Source organism: Anabrus simplex, chromosome 10 (genome assembly GCF_040414725.1).
Source record: "Anabrus simplex isolate iqAnaSimp1 chromosome 10, ASM4041472v1, whole genome shotgun sequence".
In the NCBI taxonomy this organism is placed as follows: domain Eukaryota; kingdom Metazoa; phylum Arthropoda; class Insecta; order Orthoptera; family Tettigoniidae; genus Anabrus; species Anabrus simplex.
The window spans coordinates 18,671,123-18,692,057 of NC_090274.1; the positions used below are offsets into that span (position 1 = coordinate 18,671,123).

Below are 20,935 nucleotides of genomic sequence, written 5' to 3' on the forward strand. Positions count from 1 at the left end.
GTCATTTTGTCTCTTTTTTAGATATCCTACCACGCACATTGTTCAGCGGGTTGATCGATACGGCTTATATTTCCACTTAACAACTAGGATATCCCTTTAAGACTTGACTTTTCCTCGGTTTAGTTTTAATTTGGGCTAAAATAGAAGACTACAGCTACACACAGAAGCCTTGTACAATCAACTAGTGTCAACCCGACATACAAATCTTACGTGACTTGGCATATTTTATACTTTTATAAGTTCAACAACGGCCTAGAACTGAGATTTCTCGGGGCCCGTCACCTCCCGCTGGCGAGCGTACTACGAGATTTCTTGGGGCCCGTCACCCATGTGTTAAGTTAAAGTTCGTGTCATTTTAATTCAATTAGTCATCAAGATTTTAAGCCAACATATATCTCTTGCTCACTGTATCCTTCCTCACAGGACTTTTTTAAATGTTGTTTTGATTACTGAAGATGATCATTACAATGATTGAAACTAGTCCAAAAACCTTTGAATGAGTTAATGCTAATTAATGCATTGATTAGGTGGGATTAAAAATTTTATTTTTGTAAATGAAGTAGAAACCTAATCTGCTCACTGATTGCAACAGGGCTTAATGACATTGGGTACACTGTTCACGAGGAACTCCATGGTCTATCTGATGAAAGAAGGGTACACAGTGTACAGACATCATTGCATACAAAAACATTGATGGATCTCCATTCAATATCAATCCAACAATCATATTCGAATCACATGCCAACCAACCTATGAAACTGCACTAACAACGTTAAGTTGGCAGATTTTGATGCCATTTCCCAGTTTCTTTGCCATGGGGCTTTGAGAAGAGTCACTGGGAACAGCTGTAAACGTCTGCCATTTTCTTAGATCTGACTGCAGCATATGATAGTGTGGAGAGATGGACTGCTGTATAAAATACTTCAGGTTATACCCTGTAAGATGACAGTAAACCTCACTGGAAACATGCTAAGCAAAAGACCCTTCCAAGCTGTTTTAGGAACTGAAATGAGAAAGTTGAGAAAATTAAGGATCGGTACTGGCTCCCCTCCTCTTTAACCTCTACATATCTGACTTGCCTCAAACTGTATCTAAGAAATTCTGATACACCGATGACATAGTGTTGGCCATAAGACATAGCAGCATTAAGGAAACAGAGAAAGGACTCACCAAAGACCTACTGGGAAATACTTTCAGAAGTGGAGACTTCAACCAAACGCAAGCAAAATTGAAGTGTCTTGCTTCCATTTAAATCACAAAATGGCTCAATGTACTCTCCAAATACCTTTCGAAGGAAAAGTTCTCAGACATAACAGGTTTGCTAAGTATCTGAGTGTAGTGCTTGACCGGACACTCTCCTTTAAGCAGCACCTTTCAAACACTCCAGCGAAAATAAAGAGCTGCAACATCTTACAGAGGTTTTGTGGAAGGTGTGCTGCACTCAACCTAGTTTTCTCTGCAGCTGAATATTGTTGTCCAGTATGGCTCAACAGTAGTCGTGTGAAGTTTGTCGACATCCAGCTGAACAACAGAATGAGAATGATCTCAGGTTTAATAAGATCCATACCTTCCTACTGGCTTCCTGTGCTAAGTAATATCGTGCTATCTTCCCTTCGCAGGACACAAGCACTTATAAGGGAATATAATAAAATTTTAGGGAACTCCATGCTGCCTATTCATGATGACATTCCTGCCATTGAAATTAATCGCCTTAAATCAAGATTTCCCCCAATCTGGTGAGCTCAGATGCTATCTGCAAGCAGTTTCTGCCCCACTGCACAGTGGAAGGAAGATTGGAATAAAAAACTGACCGTCAGCACTGGCCACTATTCAGCATCATGAAAAATTTTAGTTCCTTGGGGACTGAACTTTCAAGAAAAACGTGGAGTACACTGAATAGGATCCATTCTGGGCATGGAGTCTGTGCCTACTCCCTGTTCAAGTGGGAAGAGATTACATCCTCCCACTGTGATTGTGGTGCCCCTGCTCAGACAATCCAACTTCCAAGCTTATCGTGGGAACCGGACAGACTTCCTCAGTGTTTTGCCAGCTTCACTTGCACGGAGAGACGCTTCGGATATTGGGCTGCGAATTGGCATTTGTCTTACCCACAATAGCTTGTAACTGTGAAGTTTCTTTGTAAATATGTATATACAGTAGTTAAATTTTTACCTCTATCTCATGAGCATGTTTTCCTTTCTATATGCTAAATAAATAAATAAATAAATAAATAAATAAATAAATAAATAAATAAATAAATAAATAAATAAATAAATAAATAAATAAATAAATAAATAATGGGGGTCCTGGGAATCAACCTGGGAGGAATTGTTATGACTGGCAAATGGGAATGAAATGCGTTATTGCAATCATCTGCAACATGAAAATATTGGATTCAGCAAGAGAATCCAACTAGCCTCTTTCATGCCAACTCCAGCACATAACCTGCAAGAGGTGCCCCTGCTAAGCCGAGCAACCCAGTGGAAAGTTGGGTACCAAGCCCAATAGGAAGTTGGGTCGGTGAACAGATCAGTGCTGGGGGCTTCAAGGCTTACAACCTTGACAGTTAACAAATTGTTACCTGCGAGTAACTACCTTAAACTTTTTCTTAACTCTTGCAACAGGGACAAAACGACCAACGGGAAAACTACTCCAGGTGGAATAAAATCCATCCCCAGTTGTGATGGGGCAAGCAAGCCTTTGGATTCTGGGGAGCTTACATCTTCATGTGAGATGAAGAAACGTTTTAAGTTCTTGGCGACCATAAACATCAACTCCCTCCTAGAGACAGGAAAACTAACACATACACTAGATGTTTTAAATGAACACAACATCCTGGTAACAGCTGTACAAGAGACTATATTCCTCGATGAAGAAAGTGATAGAATCACAAGGTTATCGGATCTACAAAGGGCAACCCGGTGAAAGAGTGATGAAGAATGTGCTTCATAGTCAGAAACAAAATGATCAACTCCATCATCTCCTTTTCATCTCCAAAAGGAAGAACGTCCACTATAGCTTTTAAAACTCTCAACAAAGCATACACAGTTGTTAACTTCCATGCACCTACTAATGACACCAACAGGAAAGATATTGAAAATGTGGAAACCTCTTGGAGGGTACTTGAAGAGACAATGGACCGGATCCCAAAGCACCATGTAACTATTTTAATGGGAGACTTTAACACCCAGATTGACCAAGAGAGAAAATTCAAGAACATAGTTGGAGATTACCCAGCCCACAAGAGGTCCAACAGAAATGGAGAAAGGCTGGTTGACCTGTGCAGAAATTACAACTTAGTCCTCAAATCTACAGCTTTCAAACGCCTTCCTAGGAAAACCATGACTTGGAGATGCCCCTAACCCAATGCTTGGGGAATTCCAACTAGACCACATAGCCAACAGTAGGGGATACCGTGGGTGTATTCTTCGACTGCGTCCCCCACTCACAGGGGGTTGTGTGTTTGGTCCGCGAGAGGTATTTTATTTCCCTCAAGTCCGCCGGCAAGCCGGTTAGGAGCCTCCTATCTGCCACCTGGGATGCGCCATGTGGGAGTATCATCTCTCCCCCTGCTACGCCAGCATAGTAGGTTCGTGGTATCAAGAGACTGACCCAGTTTCCAGCACAATGAAGAAGAAAAGAATCTTTTATTTCTGTCATATCTTACGATTACCAGAAAACAGGATTTTATGACAACTAGTGATGAGAAATCTGGGAAAGAAGACAGGAGGGCACTGGATCAAAGAAATTCAAGAGGATCTCAAAACAGTTGGACTCGAAATTACAGATGCAGAGAACAAGAATAAAATTACTACCCTTCTTAAGAATCACAAATTTTCAACTGAAATGATGCCCAGAAGGCCTGTAGAGATTTCAGACGAATTAAGAACACTGCAATCAGAACGAATGAAGAAGTACTGGGCAGAAAAGAAGAATGAAGGTTGTACACCTTCAAAAGAAAAGTGTACATGGAAGACTCAAGTGGTCCAATGTGGCCCATAAAGTTAATAATAATGTGCAGCTATTACACTGTGTCCAATGAGGCAGCCTATGCTTTTAGTATATCCTCAGAAATCTTATCAATTCCAGCTGCTTTTCTAGTTTTAAACTTTATCTTTTTGTAAATATCATTGTTATTATAGTTTAATCTACTTCCTCTACCTGGATATTGGATATCCTTACATCCAATTATCTTTACATAGTGCTGACTAAATATTTCTGCTTTCTGTCTTTCGCATTACTTTCCCAGATAACATTTGAGACCATCCGAGACAATCGAGTACCTTTCTGTGTCGTTCCCCACAAAACTGATTATCTTATCAAATAATTCTCTGTCAGCACCACCCTTCCCAGGTCCGTATGCCCCAAAAGCATCAAGTTGCCTATTAATTTTGGAGATGAGCCTCACACGTAGAATTTTGTGTTTCTCATTCTTAACTTTTTCGAAGCTTACAAATTCTTCTTTCACCATCATGATGCATACTCCCCCTCCTACTGAATCTCTCTTGTCTTTATGATAAACTATCCAGTTCTGGGAGAAAATGTTTCGATACAAAATAGCCTGGAGGGCTTAATGACGATGACTTTATGTTTTTACACGTCACCTGTCTTCAAGATATATTTGTGACATAAATAGCCAACATTATAGCTCTCTGTAATTCCTGACCAGATGCAGACATCAATAACAACCAAGCACTGTTACAAGAATCACAGGCCGTTAACAGTCACAATGAACAAGTACTCACCATAATTTTAAATCTTCATCAATCTGGAGGTTCCAAGTCTGTTCTGTTGGCAAATGAGAGAAGACTTGCTGACCTATAACCCAAGAAATATTGGTTAGGCCTCTCAGATATGACGAAAAAATCTATTGTAAGTGACTAATCTCATGTTTTAATCCGTATTGAAATCTGTTGATTTACAATAACAAAGTTTTATTCTGATACACCTCTTCAATACATTGTAATGTTGTCACATTTAAAATATCTTCATTAGTTAAAAGTTATATGTGGGACATGTTTCGCGCCCCTACTAGACATTCCCCTTCCAAAACCACACCCACAAACATTTCTCCTCATATCCCTACTCCCCTCAACTCCCACCACCTCACTCTTACAACACAAGAAGTAGACACGGAACAACAGGCAGTCACCACACAATCTCGGATAACACCAAACTGACAAACAGCAATTGGAGGGGTAAGCGAATTTTCTAGAAGCACACTCTTAACTAGCAACACAACTTCCCATTACTTACAAGATTCCTTTTCATGTTAAAGACATACAACAAGACAAACTACCCAACAACTTTTAAATACGATCGTCGATTCACGTCCGTTTCAATCATGCCTTATTAACCCCTTAACTGGGCTTGACGCCTAAAGGCATCAACAGCTTTCGCACGAGTATTGGGTTTGACGCATTTAGGCATTCTTGTAATTCTAAATGTGTTCTTACGTTGGGTTAGCTGCCTATAGGCACTTTTACCATCTACTATCGTAATTTAAAACTAATTCCATTCATATTAGATGTGATTATTGCTGTCCTATTCATTTTTACCCGGTCTGATGATAGTCGGGTAGTTCACGCCTAGGCAGCAGTCCGACAGTTGTCTCGTGTTGTCTCACGCGGCCTGCGCCAAATTCTTCGTCAAGAATTTATTTGTGTACATGTACATTGAAATTACTAAATTTGCGAGGTGTTGTCGTTGTTGTTGTTGTTATGGTACAGTTGTTCTGCAAACTCCATTGTCCATGTTCTGATAACTTTTCGTAAATTGGTCTGTGTATGGTGGTAAACTGTTCCGTGTGACGTGAACATGGCTTGGTTAGGAAAGATGTTGAATTATATCGGTGACGATGAAATAGTGGAACATTTATCTATATATATAAAATAAGAGTTTTGTCTGTACATTGCTCAGAATTTGAAAAGAATGATATTTCTGTATCGATCATGTCCACAGTAACAAGAAAATGCAGTTTTTACTTTTCCGTAATTTCTGTCTGTCTGTATGTATGTACACGCATCACGAGAAAACGGCTGAAGAGAATTTAATAAAAATCGGTATGTAGAGTCGGAGGATGAGCCGCTACAATCTAGGCTATAAATTATTTTATTCGCGCTGAGTGAAATGGTAGTTTAGGGGAAGGTCTAAAATTCAATTCTCAAAGATTTATATTATTAGTGGTCATATCGATAAATACTACATAACTAAAGTTATATAGAATTAAATTTCTGAACATTTACATCTTACGCATTTTTACCGTACCGGTACTGGCTATGATAACAGATATTCATGAATTTGGATTTTTGTTGCTAAGTCCAAATCAACGCCGAACTCCGACAAAATGGGTCAATAGAATTTAATGAAAATCGGTATATAGAGTCGGGGAATAAGAAACTACAGTTTAAGCTATAAACAATGTTATTCACCCTGGGTGAAGTGGTAGTTTAGGGGAAGGCACCTAAAATTTAATTTTTAAATACCTATGTTCTTAGTCCTAGGGAAAAGTACTACATAACAAAAGTTATAGAGAATATAATTTCCGATCATTTATGTTTTATTCAGTTTTACCGTACCAACTATGATAAGAGTGGTATTTCAGAACCGGAAAACAATTAATAATGTGAAGGCCTACAATATCGAAAGCGCGTAACATAGATCAACAGTAACATTACACTGACCATTGTTTGTTGTAATGTTCTTTGTCTCTTATGCTGACATTCAACTCCGATAGATGGGATTACTGCTGCCTACTGAGTATAACAGCCTAACTGAATATTGGTGGGAAATAGCTGAAGAGTTAGATAACTTTCTTCTTTAGCATGCCAATCCTCTGGTTCATACATTTTCTGATACTGCTGGTACGTAACACACTGGTTCATCATAGTATGCCAGCTATTCGATACCTACTCTGACGCGCTGTTTTGAATGAGCAGTGTGCGCACTTGTCAGAGGCTAAGTTATTAGTAGTAGTAGTAGTATGAACTGGTCTGGAATTACAATTTAGCCCTATTCCAAATTATAGTTCCACAATTCACTAAATAACTCAAAATTCAAGCCTGAAAAGAGCCGTTTCTTAGGAAAAGCTTCTTCCTCTTCACTTTCATTAAATCTCCATTAATTTTATTCCAAATTAGCAGCAAAGATGTGGTTTCTTCTCTGGCTTGGAGGAAAAATTGCCTCCACGTCAGATAGTTCTTTCCCCCGCCAGTGTAGTAAATTGAGATTTTCCGACTCATCGGGTACTCCCAGGAAACAGATAAGTAAAAGGGCATCGTTTTTGCCCTGGGACTATACACTATTTGAAGCCCCCTTCCTCCCCAGCCCCGCCGAAAAAAGGACGAAGATTGTTCACGGATCACGGATGTCTGCGTCTTGGTCATTCCAGCTCTGTAGCGTTGGACTGTTAGTTCGGCAGCATAGTACTGTTTGTTAAAAGTGAGAAAATGTGTGGTTTTTCATTTGATCGAGTATTTTATATGAAGGTATTGCTTTTAATCGCGCCATTCCTACTGACGTCATTGTAATGACCCATGTTCATTTCAGTTGGGAAAACCACTAACAGAGTCTTTCTGAGAATCTATAAAGGCAGGCGGAGAGTGAGTGTCTGCCATTACAATGAAAACTCCCCAACCTGATTGTGACTGACGGTAGGCAAGCTGGCCAACCATTACAATGAAAATTCCCTAACCCAGTATTCATATGAGAAAAGACGTTGGGGACTTGCCCGACGTGCTTCTAGGGCAACTTTAAGAGCTATGCAACTTAATACAATCTTGCTCACAACGTTTACACTACCTAACCTATAATTCTGTATAATATTTAGAATTCCGTAGCGAAGCACGGGTAGATCAGCTGGTTACAAGATATTGACAATGACAGTGATGCATCCACTGATGGGCAAAGTGACAGAAAACGACGATCCTGAAGAAGAAGAAGAAGAAGAAGAAGAAGAAGAAGAAAGTGACACTGTATGGACTGACATTCCAAGTAAGCCTAGGTCTAGATTTCCTTTCATTGGAGATGCAGGTATACACATGGAACTGGAATGTGATCTGCTGAACATTTTTGAATTCTTTTTTACTGACAAAATATGTACTCTAATTGCTGATCAAACAAATTTATATGCCACTCAATCAATTGAAAAAACTTGAGCTGGGAAAATGAAGAATAGAAGTCCTGACAATAGGTGGGAAAAGTGAAAACTTGAAAAATTTCATCATAATAATGAAAGGAAGCCGTTTTATATTCATTTTTGTACGAAGGCACTGTGAATATATGTATATATTTATGGGTTTACAATAAAAATGGTAATAATTTATGCTATTGAATTTCTACTATATCTCTATTAATTTAAATAAATGAAGTAAAATATATTTTCTGTTGAGTATTTACATCTGCTGCACGCTACTGTACCCATTCCAAAAGTGCCCGTTGCGCTGAATAATTACCCACTGGCTGGTTGACGCTATAAAACTATTCCCCAGTTAAGAGGTTAAATCCATTATTTCAACGTACGGTCACTGACGTCAACAAGAGCGTATTTATTCAACAGCATTCGCCGAGGTCAAATGACAACAAGCATTTAAATTTCTTGAAGATCAACATTCATCCTGTCACAAGTTCAGTTACCAAATTGACAAGATCTTTGAATCTTTCTAGACTCTTATCCTCAAGGGGGAAAAAAAACCCAACTTTTTTTTACCAGATCTCATTGCCAAGAAAATCTTCAAATTTAGCTCTTGAGATTGATTTTCACATCTTTCTAAGATTTTAGACATGCTACTTGTTTTAAATATTTTAGAACAACTCATTCTTCCACAATTTTAATGTATCTTTCCTATTAAGCACATTAAGCATATTAAGGCATGTCTCTAAAGATTCTGTGTTTTATGATATTCTATTAGAGCATGTTTTAAGTTTGTGAAAAATGGTCTAATAGTTCTTAAGTCATTATTTATGAACACAATCATTCTTCGAGATTCAGATTTGGCTGATGATGCTCTGTAAGGGAGCGAAACATGTCCCACATATAACTTTTTAACTAATGAAGATATTTTAAATGCGAAAACATTATAATATATTGAATAGGTGGATCATAGTAAAACTTTGTAATAGTAAAAAAAAAAAAACCTATGTAAGGGTTTTTCACTCTGTACTGCAGATTTAAGTACAGTCGAAACCGTTTACTGCAACATCGCTTTTAAGGACGTATAGGATATAATGGCGGAATCTAACAGTCCTGTCTAAATCCTATGTAAGCACTGTAGTTTAAAAAACAGCCTACCATGACATATCTTATCAAACAGCGTATTTTTATCACATTTTCAGAGAAATGTATTGACTGCAATGTCCAATGTTTAATTTTCTTTGTTATGCATTCGGGGATTGCTGACAACAATGCAAAGCTTATTTTCAAACTCTTGTTTTCAGCAGACTTTAGATAACAAATAAGCCTGTCTGTTAAACAATCAAGGCAAGGATCACATTGAAAATGTCGCAAAAGAAAGCGAAAGTTCAATGAGGAAAAGTCACAAATAATATGGTGATTACAAAATGGGGAAACAAACGTCAGTATAGTGAAGGAATTGTGTGTATCACACTCAAAGACTTCTACAATCTGGAAGGACGGACAGAACATCTCGTGTATTAACCAAGACTGTGTGCGACAGTACTGATCAATTTACATTGTTGCTAATTCCTTCCTCATTTAAAAAAATATTTTGCTGACATATTGTTGCCGTACGTACTGTCAAAACATTAGAAGAAAAATTCTCCTCAGTCCCACTCCTCAAATAGTGCACTGTATTGCAAATACAGTACTTATTTCACTTATGTTTTCTGAAGATTTAATTTTATTCTGTATATTAACCATGTTAAGTGTGCACCCTAAAATCTACAGATATGACATTTATAGCAAAAAAAAAGAAGTTCATGCAACTATTGCTTATAATGACCATTAATTAACGATCCCTTCGCAGTCCTTATAACTGGTCTCACCTGTACTGCTATTTGTAGGAATCTCTAAAGTACAGTCCTCTACTTTCTTAACCAGCGAGGGGTCGGGTGCCAAGTGTAACATCAAGAATCATGTACGGTCGTTTCGACCGGAAATCAATAGAACACCAAACACTTACTTAATACACTATTTATTGTTACAGTAATATAACATCTAAGATGAAATTCTAAAAGAATTCAATTATATTGGGTCCACCTATTCAATACATTTCTGCCATTTATTAAATGGTCTATTTGAAAGTTACATAGTAGTAATAGATGGAGTCAATATAATTGAATTCTTTTAGAATTTTGTCTTAGATATTCGAAGTCAGTACAGAACTGGAATGAAGTTTATTACTTGTAACAATAATATAAGATAATACTATTTAAACACAAACACTTTTTAACATAATTATAATACTGAAATTGCCTTTTGCCGATGAAATTGAAAATAAAAATTCAAGTTCTGTTTATGGAAAATACTTTTAAAATGATGTTTAATTTCATTTAACAAACATCTAGACAATGCTCCTTCTCCCTCTACTCATTAATGAATGATACCAGTGCATTTTCCACATTATAAATAAGTCTACGCCTTGAGTCGCGTATGGTTGAATAGAACGGAGACGCGTGCGAATGAAACAACTGGATAGCCAGCTTGTCACTCACTGAAGGAGTGGAGAGGGATAACAGTGGTGTGACAGAAGTGTGGACGATTCGACTGAAAGGTACAGAGGGGTAGGAAGTATAATAAACAGAAGGATTTATCAAAATAAACAGAAATGCTTGAAACGACCGGATGCGACCCTTTACGGGTTAATGTACATTAAGATACAATTTACAAGTACTCACCTAAGTATTAAAACTTCATCAATCTGGAGGTTACTAGTCCAATCTGCTGGCAACAGACACAAGACTGGCTGACCTACAATAGACCAAAAAATATCAGTTATGATGTAAAAGTCCTTGTAAGGGAGTTTTATACCACATATCACATCCATCTTCTTAAATCCTAAGAATGTCTTAAGAAGTGCCCACTACTGAAGGTTCGTAATGTTTTATAAAATGACTTATAATTTTGCAAGTACTCACCATAGCTTTAAAACTTCACACCAATCTGGATGTTCTGAGTCCAATCTGCTGGCAACTGAGAGAAGACTGGCTGACCTGCAATAATCCAAAAAAATATTTCTTATTAGATAAAATACATTATACTGTACACATTCGTAAATAGTTCATATAGACAGTACGGTACGTGGTGAGGTTCATTTTCCTTTACACATAGGCATAGGAAAATGAACACAAAGAAAATTGTTCTGATGGACTGCATATCCATATGTGGCTGGAAGGCACGACCAGTCTTAAGGAAAAGAACTGATGGGGAGATACGTGGTATTAGAACTACGCTGTCGATATGCTAAATAATAATGTTACTTTTTACATCCCGCTAACTACTTTTACAGTTTTCGGAGACGTCTAGGTGCCGCAATTGTGTCCCAGTAAATCTACCGGCACAAGCTGACGTATCTGAGCATCTTCAAATACCACCGGACTGAGCCACGATCGAACCTGCCAAGTTGGGGACAGAAGGCCAGAGCCTCAATCATCTAGCGACTCAGCCTGGTGATATGATACATAAACCACTACAAGAGTTTTGCTCTATTATCAGACATTTGTTTTTATATTTCTAGGAATGTCTTAAGTATGGCCCACTCTGAAAATTCTTAATATTTTCCCTTCCTTCTTAAAGCCCAGCCTATTTGCCATTCTTAGAATAATGTAACTAAGGCAACAATAGATTGATAAAGAAATATGATGTAAAAGGTATAGTATGCAAAATGGAACAACAGTACAACTAGATTCTCAATCAAAACTCAGTTGGGAACCTTAATTTTATTTCACCGATTGTTGAGAAGAACAATTCAACAAAGCACTGTTTTAAAGGAACACTTGTAGAAAACAAACCACTTGTGTTTGTAGTAATTAATATTAGGGAAATTTATGTAAATTTTACATTCAATTGTTATGTATTGTATTTTACATAGATTAGTTTTTAACTTCAGCCAACCGGCGGTGTAGGGGTAGCTCGCCTGCCTTTTACCCGAAGGCTCTGGGTTTGATTCCCGTCCAGGTCAGTGATTTTTACCTGGATCTGAGGGTTGGTTCGAGGTCCATTCAGCCTGCGTGATTACTATTGAGGAGTTGTCTGATGGTGACCCAGTCAAGAAAGCCAAAAATAATGACCGAAAGAATTTGTCGTGCTGACCACAAGACACCTTGTAATCTGCAGGCCTTCAGGCTGAGCAGCGGTCGGTTCGTAGACCCGAAGGGCAGTGTCGCCTTTTTAAAAAAACTTTCTTTTCATATCTGGGTTTGGGGAAATAGAAAATTATAATACATTTTTTTGTTTGAATATCTTAGTGTTGTCAGTAGCATACCTGCAGCACTTTCTACATTTACATGCATATATGTACTAGACACGATATTTCGCATAGCACTTCCCTCGCAGCTATCACGAAAATATTCACAGCCTGTTTCCAGTCATTATACCAGGTCCGGAATGGCATGAATGAAACTCCCATCTATATATATAAAATAAGAGTTTTGTCTGTACATTGCTCAGAATTTGAAAAGAATGGTATTTCTGTATCGGCCATGTCCATGAAAATGCACTTTTTACTTTTCCGTAATTTCTGTCTGTCTGTATGTATGTACACGCATCACAAGAAAACGGTTGAAGAGAATTTAATGAAAATCGGTATGTGAAGTCGGGGGATGAGCCTCTACAATCTAGGCTATAAATCATTTCGCTCACGCTGAGTGAAATGGTAGTTAGGGGAAGGCCTAAAATTGAATTCTCAACTATTTATGTTATTAGTGGTCGTATTTTAAAGAAAATGGGTATGCAAAGTTGGGGAATAAGTTGCTACAATCTAGGCTAAAATTGAATTCTCAACTATTTATGTTAAGTGGTCTAATGAAAATCGGTATGTGAAGTCCATGGATGAGCCTCTACAATCTAGGCTATAAATCATTTTACTCACGCTGAGTGAAATGGTAGTTTAGGGGAAGGCCTAAAATTGAATTCTCAACTATTTATGTTATTAGTGGTCGTATTTTAAAGAAAATGGGTATGCAAAGTTGGGGAATAAGTTGCTACAATCTAGGCTATCAATAATTGTATTCACGCTGAGAAAAATGGTAGTTTAGGGGAAGGCGTAAAATTCAATTCTCAAATATTGTTGTTATTAGTAGTCCTATCTTGATGAAAATCGGTATGCAAAGTCTGGAAATAAGTCACTATAGTCTAGGCTGTAAATTATTTTATTCACGCTGAGTGAAATGGTAGTTTAGGGGAAGGCCTAAAATGTAATTCTCAAATATTTCTCATTAGAGGTGTAATCGATGAATGCTACATAACTAAGGTTATATAGTATTAAATTTCCTATTATTCATGTCTTATACATTGTTACCATACTGGCTATGATCACAAAGATATTAATGAATTTGGATTTTTGTTACTAAGTACATATCAGCGCCGAGTAACGAGAAAATGGGTAAACAGTATTTAATGAAAATCGGTATGTAAAGTCGGTGAATAAGAAACTACAGTTTATGGTATAAAATATTTTACAAATCACAGAGTCGAAAGAAAGCTAAATGTGAAGGCCTACAATATAGAAAGGTCATAACATTGATCAACAATAACATTACATTGACCATTGTTTGTCGTGATGTGCTTTGTGTCTTCTGTTGCCCTTCATCTCCGATAGATAGGATTACTGCTGCGTACAGAGTATTTTTTATTTGATTTACGTTGCACCGACATAGATAGGTTTTATGGTGACGATGGGATAGGAAAGGGCTAGGAGTGCCTTAGGCCTTAATTAAGGTACAGGCCCAGCATTTGACTGGTGTGAAAGTGGGAAACCACGGAATACCATCTTTAGCGCTGCCAACAATGGGGTTCGAATCCATTATCTCTTGGATGCAAGCTCACAGCTGCGCACCGCTAACCACATGGTCAACTCGCCCAGTCGTACAGTGTGTAACAGCCTGTCTGAATATTGATGGGAAGTAGCTGGGGAGTTAGATAACTTTCTTCTTTAGCATGCCATTCCCCTGGTTTATAAATTTTCTGATACTACTGGTACGTAACACACTGGATCATCATAGCATTCGGGCTATTCAATCCCTACTCTGAGGCACTGATTGGAATGAACAGTGTGCATATTTAGCGGAATAATGGCAGATGAGTGTTCATGGCAATCTGCGGCCTGGTCATCCCAGCTCTGGAACTTTGGACTATTAGATTGGCACCGCAATCTAACCACAGCACTGTTCGTTAAAAGTGATAAAACGCGCGGCTTTCCATTTGATCGAGTATTTTATATGACAGCATTGCTTTTAATCGCTACATTCATACTTACGTTTTTGTAATGACCTATGTTGATTTCAGGTTAGGAAAACCACAAAGTCAGTCTTTCTGAGAATCCCGTAGCAAAGCACGGGTACATCAACTAGTCTAGGATAAGAACTGTGCCAGCTGCCGAAGCCTGTCGCATTCCTTTGGGGCACTGCTTAATGACTGACAGATGAAATGAAATGATACTGGAAAGTGTTGCTGTAATAAAATATTACAAGGAAAATCAGAGTACCCGGAGAAAAACATGTCCCACCTCCACTCTGTCCAGCACAAATCTCGCATGGAGTGACTGGGATATGAACCACGGAACCAAGCGCTGAGAGGCTGGCGTGCTGCCATCTGAGCCATGGAGGTTCCTGCACCTATCACGAGAGAAACAATTTCTTTAAATAATTAATTCAATGCCGGTAGCATTGTCCGCCATCTCCCTGACTGAATGGTCAGCATACTGTTGTTCAATTCAGAGGGCTATGGATTCAATTCATGGCCAGAGATTTCAACTGGTTGTCGATTAATTAATTAATTAATTGAATTCAAGTAAATCAATGAAACGATGTTAACATTTCCATTCATGGTGTGGCACTCGAACAGGTGTTACATGATACAAATCTAATCTGTTGAAGTGGAGTTTTCACGTAGACTCTCTGTTATATGATTGCGATTCTTTACAGACAACGCCTCATCTTCTCCGATGCAAACTGTGTCCAACTTCCTGTACTACGGAAGACCTCATGCAAGCAACTACTGAGTCCCTGAAAGTGGCTAACTATTAGTCAGCAACCCCACGTAAGTTAGTTCTTCTGTTAACGCAACATCTATCTTTCCAAGCACCGTGTTTGATAGGAAGTCACCTACAGAGTCCAAATATATCATGCTGGGACTTCTTTTTTTTCTTTTATGTTATGATTGTTCCATATTTGTCTTTTGGTTGTACAGTTTGTATGTATGTGTATATATTAGTGCTTCTGATACGATAAATTCTCAAACAGGTAAATTCCTTTAAATACTTGGGGAGAATAATATCTGAGGATGGCTACTGTCACCAAGATGTCAAGGTAGGGCTTGGAACGGTGAGAGCAGCCTTGAGCCTAGAGCTCAGAAACCGATTTCTTAAGATATTTGTTTGGTCAGTGGCGTTATACTGTGGAGAAACGTGGATGCTGAATACCAGCTTGACTAGTCGTATTCACGCATTTGAAATTTCGTGTTGGAGACATCTGCTCAAGTTTCCTTAGACAGACTGAGGTACTCGATCGAGTTGGTGAATAAAGTGTACTGTTTGGACAATTTTGTGAAAGACGACTCGCTCGGATTGGGCACACGCTGCGACACACAGATTTACCACAAAACATAACAGAAACAAAGAAGAAGAAAAAAAAAAGAAAAAAAAGAAAAGGAAGGCCATGGCACACTTTCATTGACTAACAGAAGCAAGAAGTGGGAGTTCACAATGTTGGGCAATTAAAATAGAAGGCCCACTGCCATGAGAACTGGAGAGCTGTTGTTAGATGAGCAAATCAGCCACACAGCAGATAGACTACAGGGTGGCACACGAAAAGTTGACACATTTAGAATAATAACTTTATTTTTCACAGAACACTAATTAAATTACAAGTAATATATGGCATGTTTAGCCTGTATTGTCAACTTTGAACAGTTTAAAGACATTAACATTGAAAGTTCCACCTTTACAATCCTTACAAAAGTTTTTTTTCTTCTTAAAGCAAAGTTAAAGCTATATGTTTCATCCCTCTTGGGGACATCTTCAACCAAATCATGAACGAAAGTTAAATAGTAAAATTACCATAACAAAAAAAGGTGTTATATACATGTCGAAAGCAATTCAAATTTACATGATCTTAGTGTGCCATTTGACAACAAAGTGGTGACATTAAATACATTTGAAACATCGCATCATTTTTCAAGTATAAAAGAATTTTACATTTACTGACACACAGGTTAAGAGAGAGAAATCATGACTAGTAGTTCAGCACAGGATCAAGCTATGGTGACCCCGGTCTAGAAAGCCAAGAATAACGGCCGAGAGGATTCGTCGTGTTGACAATACGTCGCCTCGTAATCTGCAGGCCTCCAGGCTGAGCAGCGGTCCCTTTGTAGGCCAAGGCCCGCCAAGGCTGTAGTGCCATGGGGTTTTTGTTTAATGAACAATGTCCACAATGGTATCGTGGATCCGAACTTTGTTTTTATGAGTGACGAAGCATGATTTCATTTGAGTAGATATGTCAGTTCACAGAACAATAGGATCTGGGATACAGAGAACCCATACATTTTACAGCCAAGACCTCTGCACGATCTGAAGGTGGGTATATGGTGCGCTATTAGTGCCCGACGAATTATCAGCCAGTATTTTTCCACAACAACATTTCTTCCGACTGTTATATTCACAGCATTCTCGAACAATTATTTGCTGAACTGACTGAAGAAGAGAAAAAAAAGGTATGGCTATTTCCAGCAGGATGGTGCAACGGCATATACGGCTGTTGCAGGAAATGTTCGATGAAGATGAGATCATCAGTAAAGGCCTATGGGCCCCTCGTTCACCTGATTTAAGCACATGTGAATTTTATCTATGGGGAACTCTTAGGAATAATTCTGGAACTGCAAAGTGTGTTTCTAAATCTTGTAAGATGTGAAGCTTGCATCGCAGCTTAACAAGATAACTTTCAACATCATCTGTAAATACTGGTGAGTTCAGTTTCATTTACTAGTTTATTTATTTGTCCTACTCATGTGTATAGCTGGCAAGTTCAGCTTTGTTTGGTTTTAATAGGCGTAATTATGCTGCTTATTTGAGACGAATATGACCGCTCACCATTGTGGGACTGCGCTCACTGTCCCTGCTTCCCTGCACTCCTATGCCTCAGTTGTCCTCATCATCATTTCATCCTCATCACGACGCGCAGGTCGCCTACGGGAGTCAAATCAAAAGACCTGCACCTGGCGAGCCGAACATGTCTTCAGACACTCCCAGCACTAAAAGCCATACACCATTTCATTTTTTTTCCACTATGAAGTCTTAAAATATACTCCGTGTATATACAGAGCCATGAAACTACATCCAAGCTTCTGCAGGGACATCTGGTATGTTTCACAGTCCTCAGCCTTATCACCAGCGGTGGTGATTTTTCTTTTAAGAGGAAGTACAACTAGGTAATCATCCTCTCTGAACAAATTATTGGAAAAGAAATTTAAAATAAAACAAAATTATTTATTCAACAAAGGAATTTGGAAACGAAGTATAAAAAAAACAACAACAACAAACAAAAATTGAATTAGGCCGAAAAATTACTAATGAATCAAAAGGGAACGCGCGTTGCCTGAGTAACAGTACACTTGTAATTTACACACCCTTCATTAATCCACTGTTGCATATAAAGCGGATGATGAGATCAGCAGTAGTCGCATCATCGGCTAGTACGCATTCGAGTGTTTCCTGCAGCCGAGGCTCCGTCTTAGGCCAGAGAGATTGGCGTGCGCTGTGAGGATGTGGGCCATGGTGAATTCGGCACCACAAGAACAAACTGGGGGAGGTCTTCCCTCTTTAGGCGATAAGAGTGCGTAGATCGTAAATGACCTATCCTCAGCCTACACAATACTATGAACTCTCTCCGTGAAGGCCAGAAGGAGGACCGCCGCATGGCAGTTGTCTTCTCAATTGATCTCAGCTTGTTGGGAGTTCGGATAGCTAGCCACTCCGATTTCCAGGACGTCAAGATGGTTCAACAAAGCTGAGAACAAATTCCTTTGGCAGGTACATTGATAGGTCTTGGAGGTAAAAATACAGCTTCCTTTGCAGCTTCACCTGCAAGTTCACTTCCAGCAATCCCAACGTGGCTTGGAAGCCACGCAAAAGTAATTCTGGTGCCAGCATCACTTAACCTGGGTAGAAGGTCATGTATCTGCTGTACCAGTGGGTGTTGTGAGAAACAGGTTTCAATAGACTGCAGAGAACTTAACGAGTCGGTACACATAAGAAAGTGGTTTCTCCCCTCACCCAATGCAAACTGCAGAGCTTCTAAGATAGCGTAAAGCTCCGCAGTATACACGCTACACACACTAGGAAACGACATCTTCATGTTCATATCATCGGTGACGAAAGAGCAACCAACATTTCCTCCAATTTTAGAACCATCTGTGAAGATATGTCTCGCGGCCGGATAATGGTGAACTAAGTCCCGGAAATACCTCCGATAAACGGAGGAATCCATGTTCACCTTGGGTCCACGGAGCAGATCCAGACGCGGAACTAACCACAGAGGTACCTCGCTAAAAGTTTGTTCAAGGCAACCACCGATATCTATACTTAAATCACGATACAAGCTGTCAATTCGAAACCCAACTGGCCATGTGGCTTTCGGCCGGTCTGGGTACCTCTGGTGGTACTGGGTACTAAAGATGCATTGATAGCTTGGATGTAGCGGCATTTCATGAATTCTGGCAGCGTACGTGAGCAGTAACTGCTGCCTCCTTATTCATAAAGATGGAACTCCCGCTTCAGCAAGTAGGCTGGGAATGGGGCTAGTAAGGAAAGCTTCTGTTGCCAGCCTTACTCCACTATGGTGAATACTGTCTAAAAGGCTCAGCGTAGATTATGATGCTGAGCCATAAGCCGCACTTCCATAGTCAATTCGGGAGATAGGACCGCTGCCGTGTAAAAACGTAGCAACACCGCATGGTCAGCCACCCACGAAGTGCCGCTGAGAAACTTAAGCATGTCAAGTCTTTTTATGCAGGCAACCTTCAAATGACGGATGTGGGGCAGCCACGTTAATCTCTTATCAAAATGGAGTCCCAGGAATCTGCAGGTGTCTACCACTGGTGACACACTGATTCACAAGCGGAGCTCTGGTTCATGATGCACAAGCCGAAGCTGACAGAAGTGTACAACTGAGGTTTTCGCCACCGAAAATCGAAAACCATGTTGCAGGGCCCATCTGTCGACTCAGTTAATAGCTTGCTGTAGCTGTCTCTCAGCAAACGCCACCCTTCAGGAGCTGTAATTTAGAGCTAAATCGTCTACATACAGCGATGGAATGACTGCGGGCCCAGCAGCGGCAACTATGCCGTTGATGGCGACTGCGAACAACGAGACTTCATTTTCCTGAACATAATACTGAGAAAATGCATTCCCTACTCGGACTCAAAAGAGTCGGAGTGACATGAATTTCTCAATAAACGTTGGCAAATATCCCCCAAATCCTCACTGGTGTAGTGTGATGAGAATCCCATATCGCCAGGTAGTATCTTAAGCTTTCTCCAGGTCAAAAAACACGGCGACTAGGTGTTCCTTCCGGAGAAAAGCCTCCTGAATGGCGCTCTCCAGTCTGACCAGATGATCAGTGGCAGACCGATGAGAACGAAACCCACACTGGTAGTTAGACAAGAGACCTTCATTTTCCATGGCCCACACAAAATGCCGGTCCATCCTTTCAAATAGGTAGTTTAAAAGGCCATTTGTAAGGCATATTGGCCTATACTATCCAGAATTTTTGGATCTTTTCCTGGTTTGAGAATTTGTATCACAATTCCCTCCCTCACGCCATTCAGATTGAAACACACCCTCACTCCATATTCTGTTGAATAGGGTGAGGATAACCTTGAGACATCTGTCACTCAAATGCTTCAACATTTAATTGTGGATTTTGTCCAGTCCAGGACACTTCTGTTTGTTCTTGCAATGGACCCACAATCGACCGACACTCTGGACCTATCTGGATGTTAATGTCATGCTATAACTACAGTACCAAAAACACCAACCCCACCAAAATGTAATGATCCATTAGCACTACTAAGGCAGTGAATAACAACAAATTCATGTACCTAAAATAAGTTGCAAAAAACTGGGTAAAGCTTCCGTTGAGCCTTCGTGAAAGGCAAGTTACACATCCAACATGGTGCTGCTTGGACGATGTCACAACACTACACAAGGCTGCCAGCTTAGGTCCAGCAGGTGACAAGACCATTAGAATGGGGACAAGTATGGAGGATTTGGGAGCATAAGCCCCCACGTTAGGGCTGCAAACAGGCTAAAAGGTCTTTAGCATCCCCTGGAGTCTTGCTAAATGTGATAAAAAAGTGACAAAGTGGCAAAAAGTAATGTTGCAAACAATAAACTTCATGACACCAATGCCGCTGCATTGCCGTTCATTGATCAGAAGCTGTCTAAACAATTTCAAGGTCCACTTAAAGGAATAAAGCTTTCCAAAAGACAACATGTGAATCTTTTAAAATCAACAAGAGGAGTTTAAACAGTTATAGGCCTACTGTGAATCTTAATAAGGACAAAAGCAAGAAGATTTTATGATAGACTATTATTTGAGTTTTTTAAATAATGTTTTCACCCACTCATGATACCCGTCATTTTATTTATATCCATTCATAGATTTTAAAATGTTATTCCATTGTTTCTGTTAATTGCATTTGATGACCACAAAAGGTGAAAACATGTACCAAAGGAGATAAGACTAAATTTATCTCTTGAATTGT

At 39.3% G+C, this 20,935-nt stretch overlaps 1 long non-coding RNA gene across 1 annotated transcript in view; it reads right to left on the bottom strand.

Annotated features, from left to right (window-relative positions):
* LOC136882380 (uncharacterized) overlaps positions 1-20,935 on the bottom strand; it is a 28,238-nt gene that overhangs the window by 5,848 nt on the left and 1,455 nt on the right. The window contains exons 2-4 of the long non-coding RNA XR_010861154.2: positions 11,095-11,169; positions 10,855-10,927; positions 4,746-4,818 (exon numbers count right to left, since the gene is read on the bottom strand). This is a non-coding gene — a long non-coding RNA (uncharacterized lncRNA). The remainder of the gene's footprint in view (positions 1-4,745; positions 4,819-10,854; positions 10,928-11,094; positions 11,170-20,935) is intronic.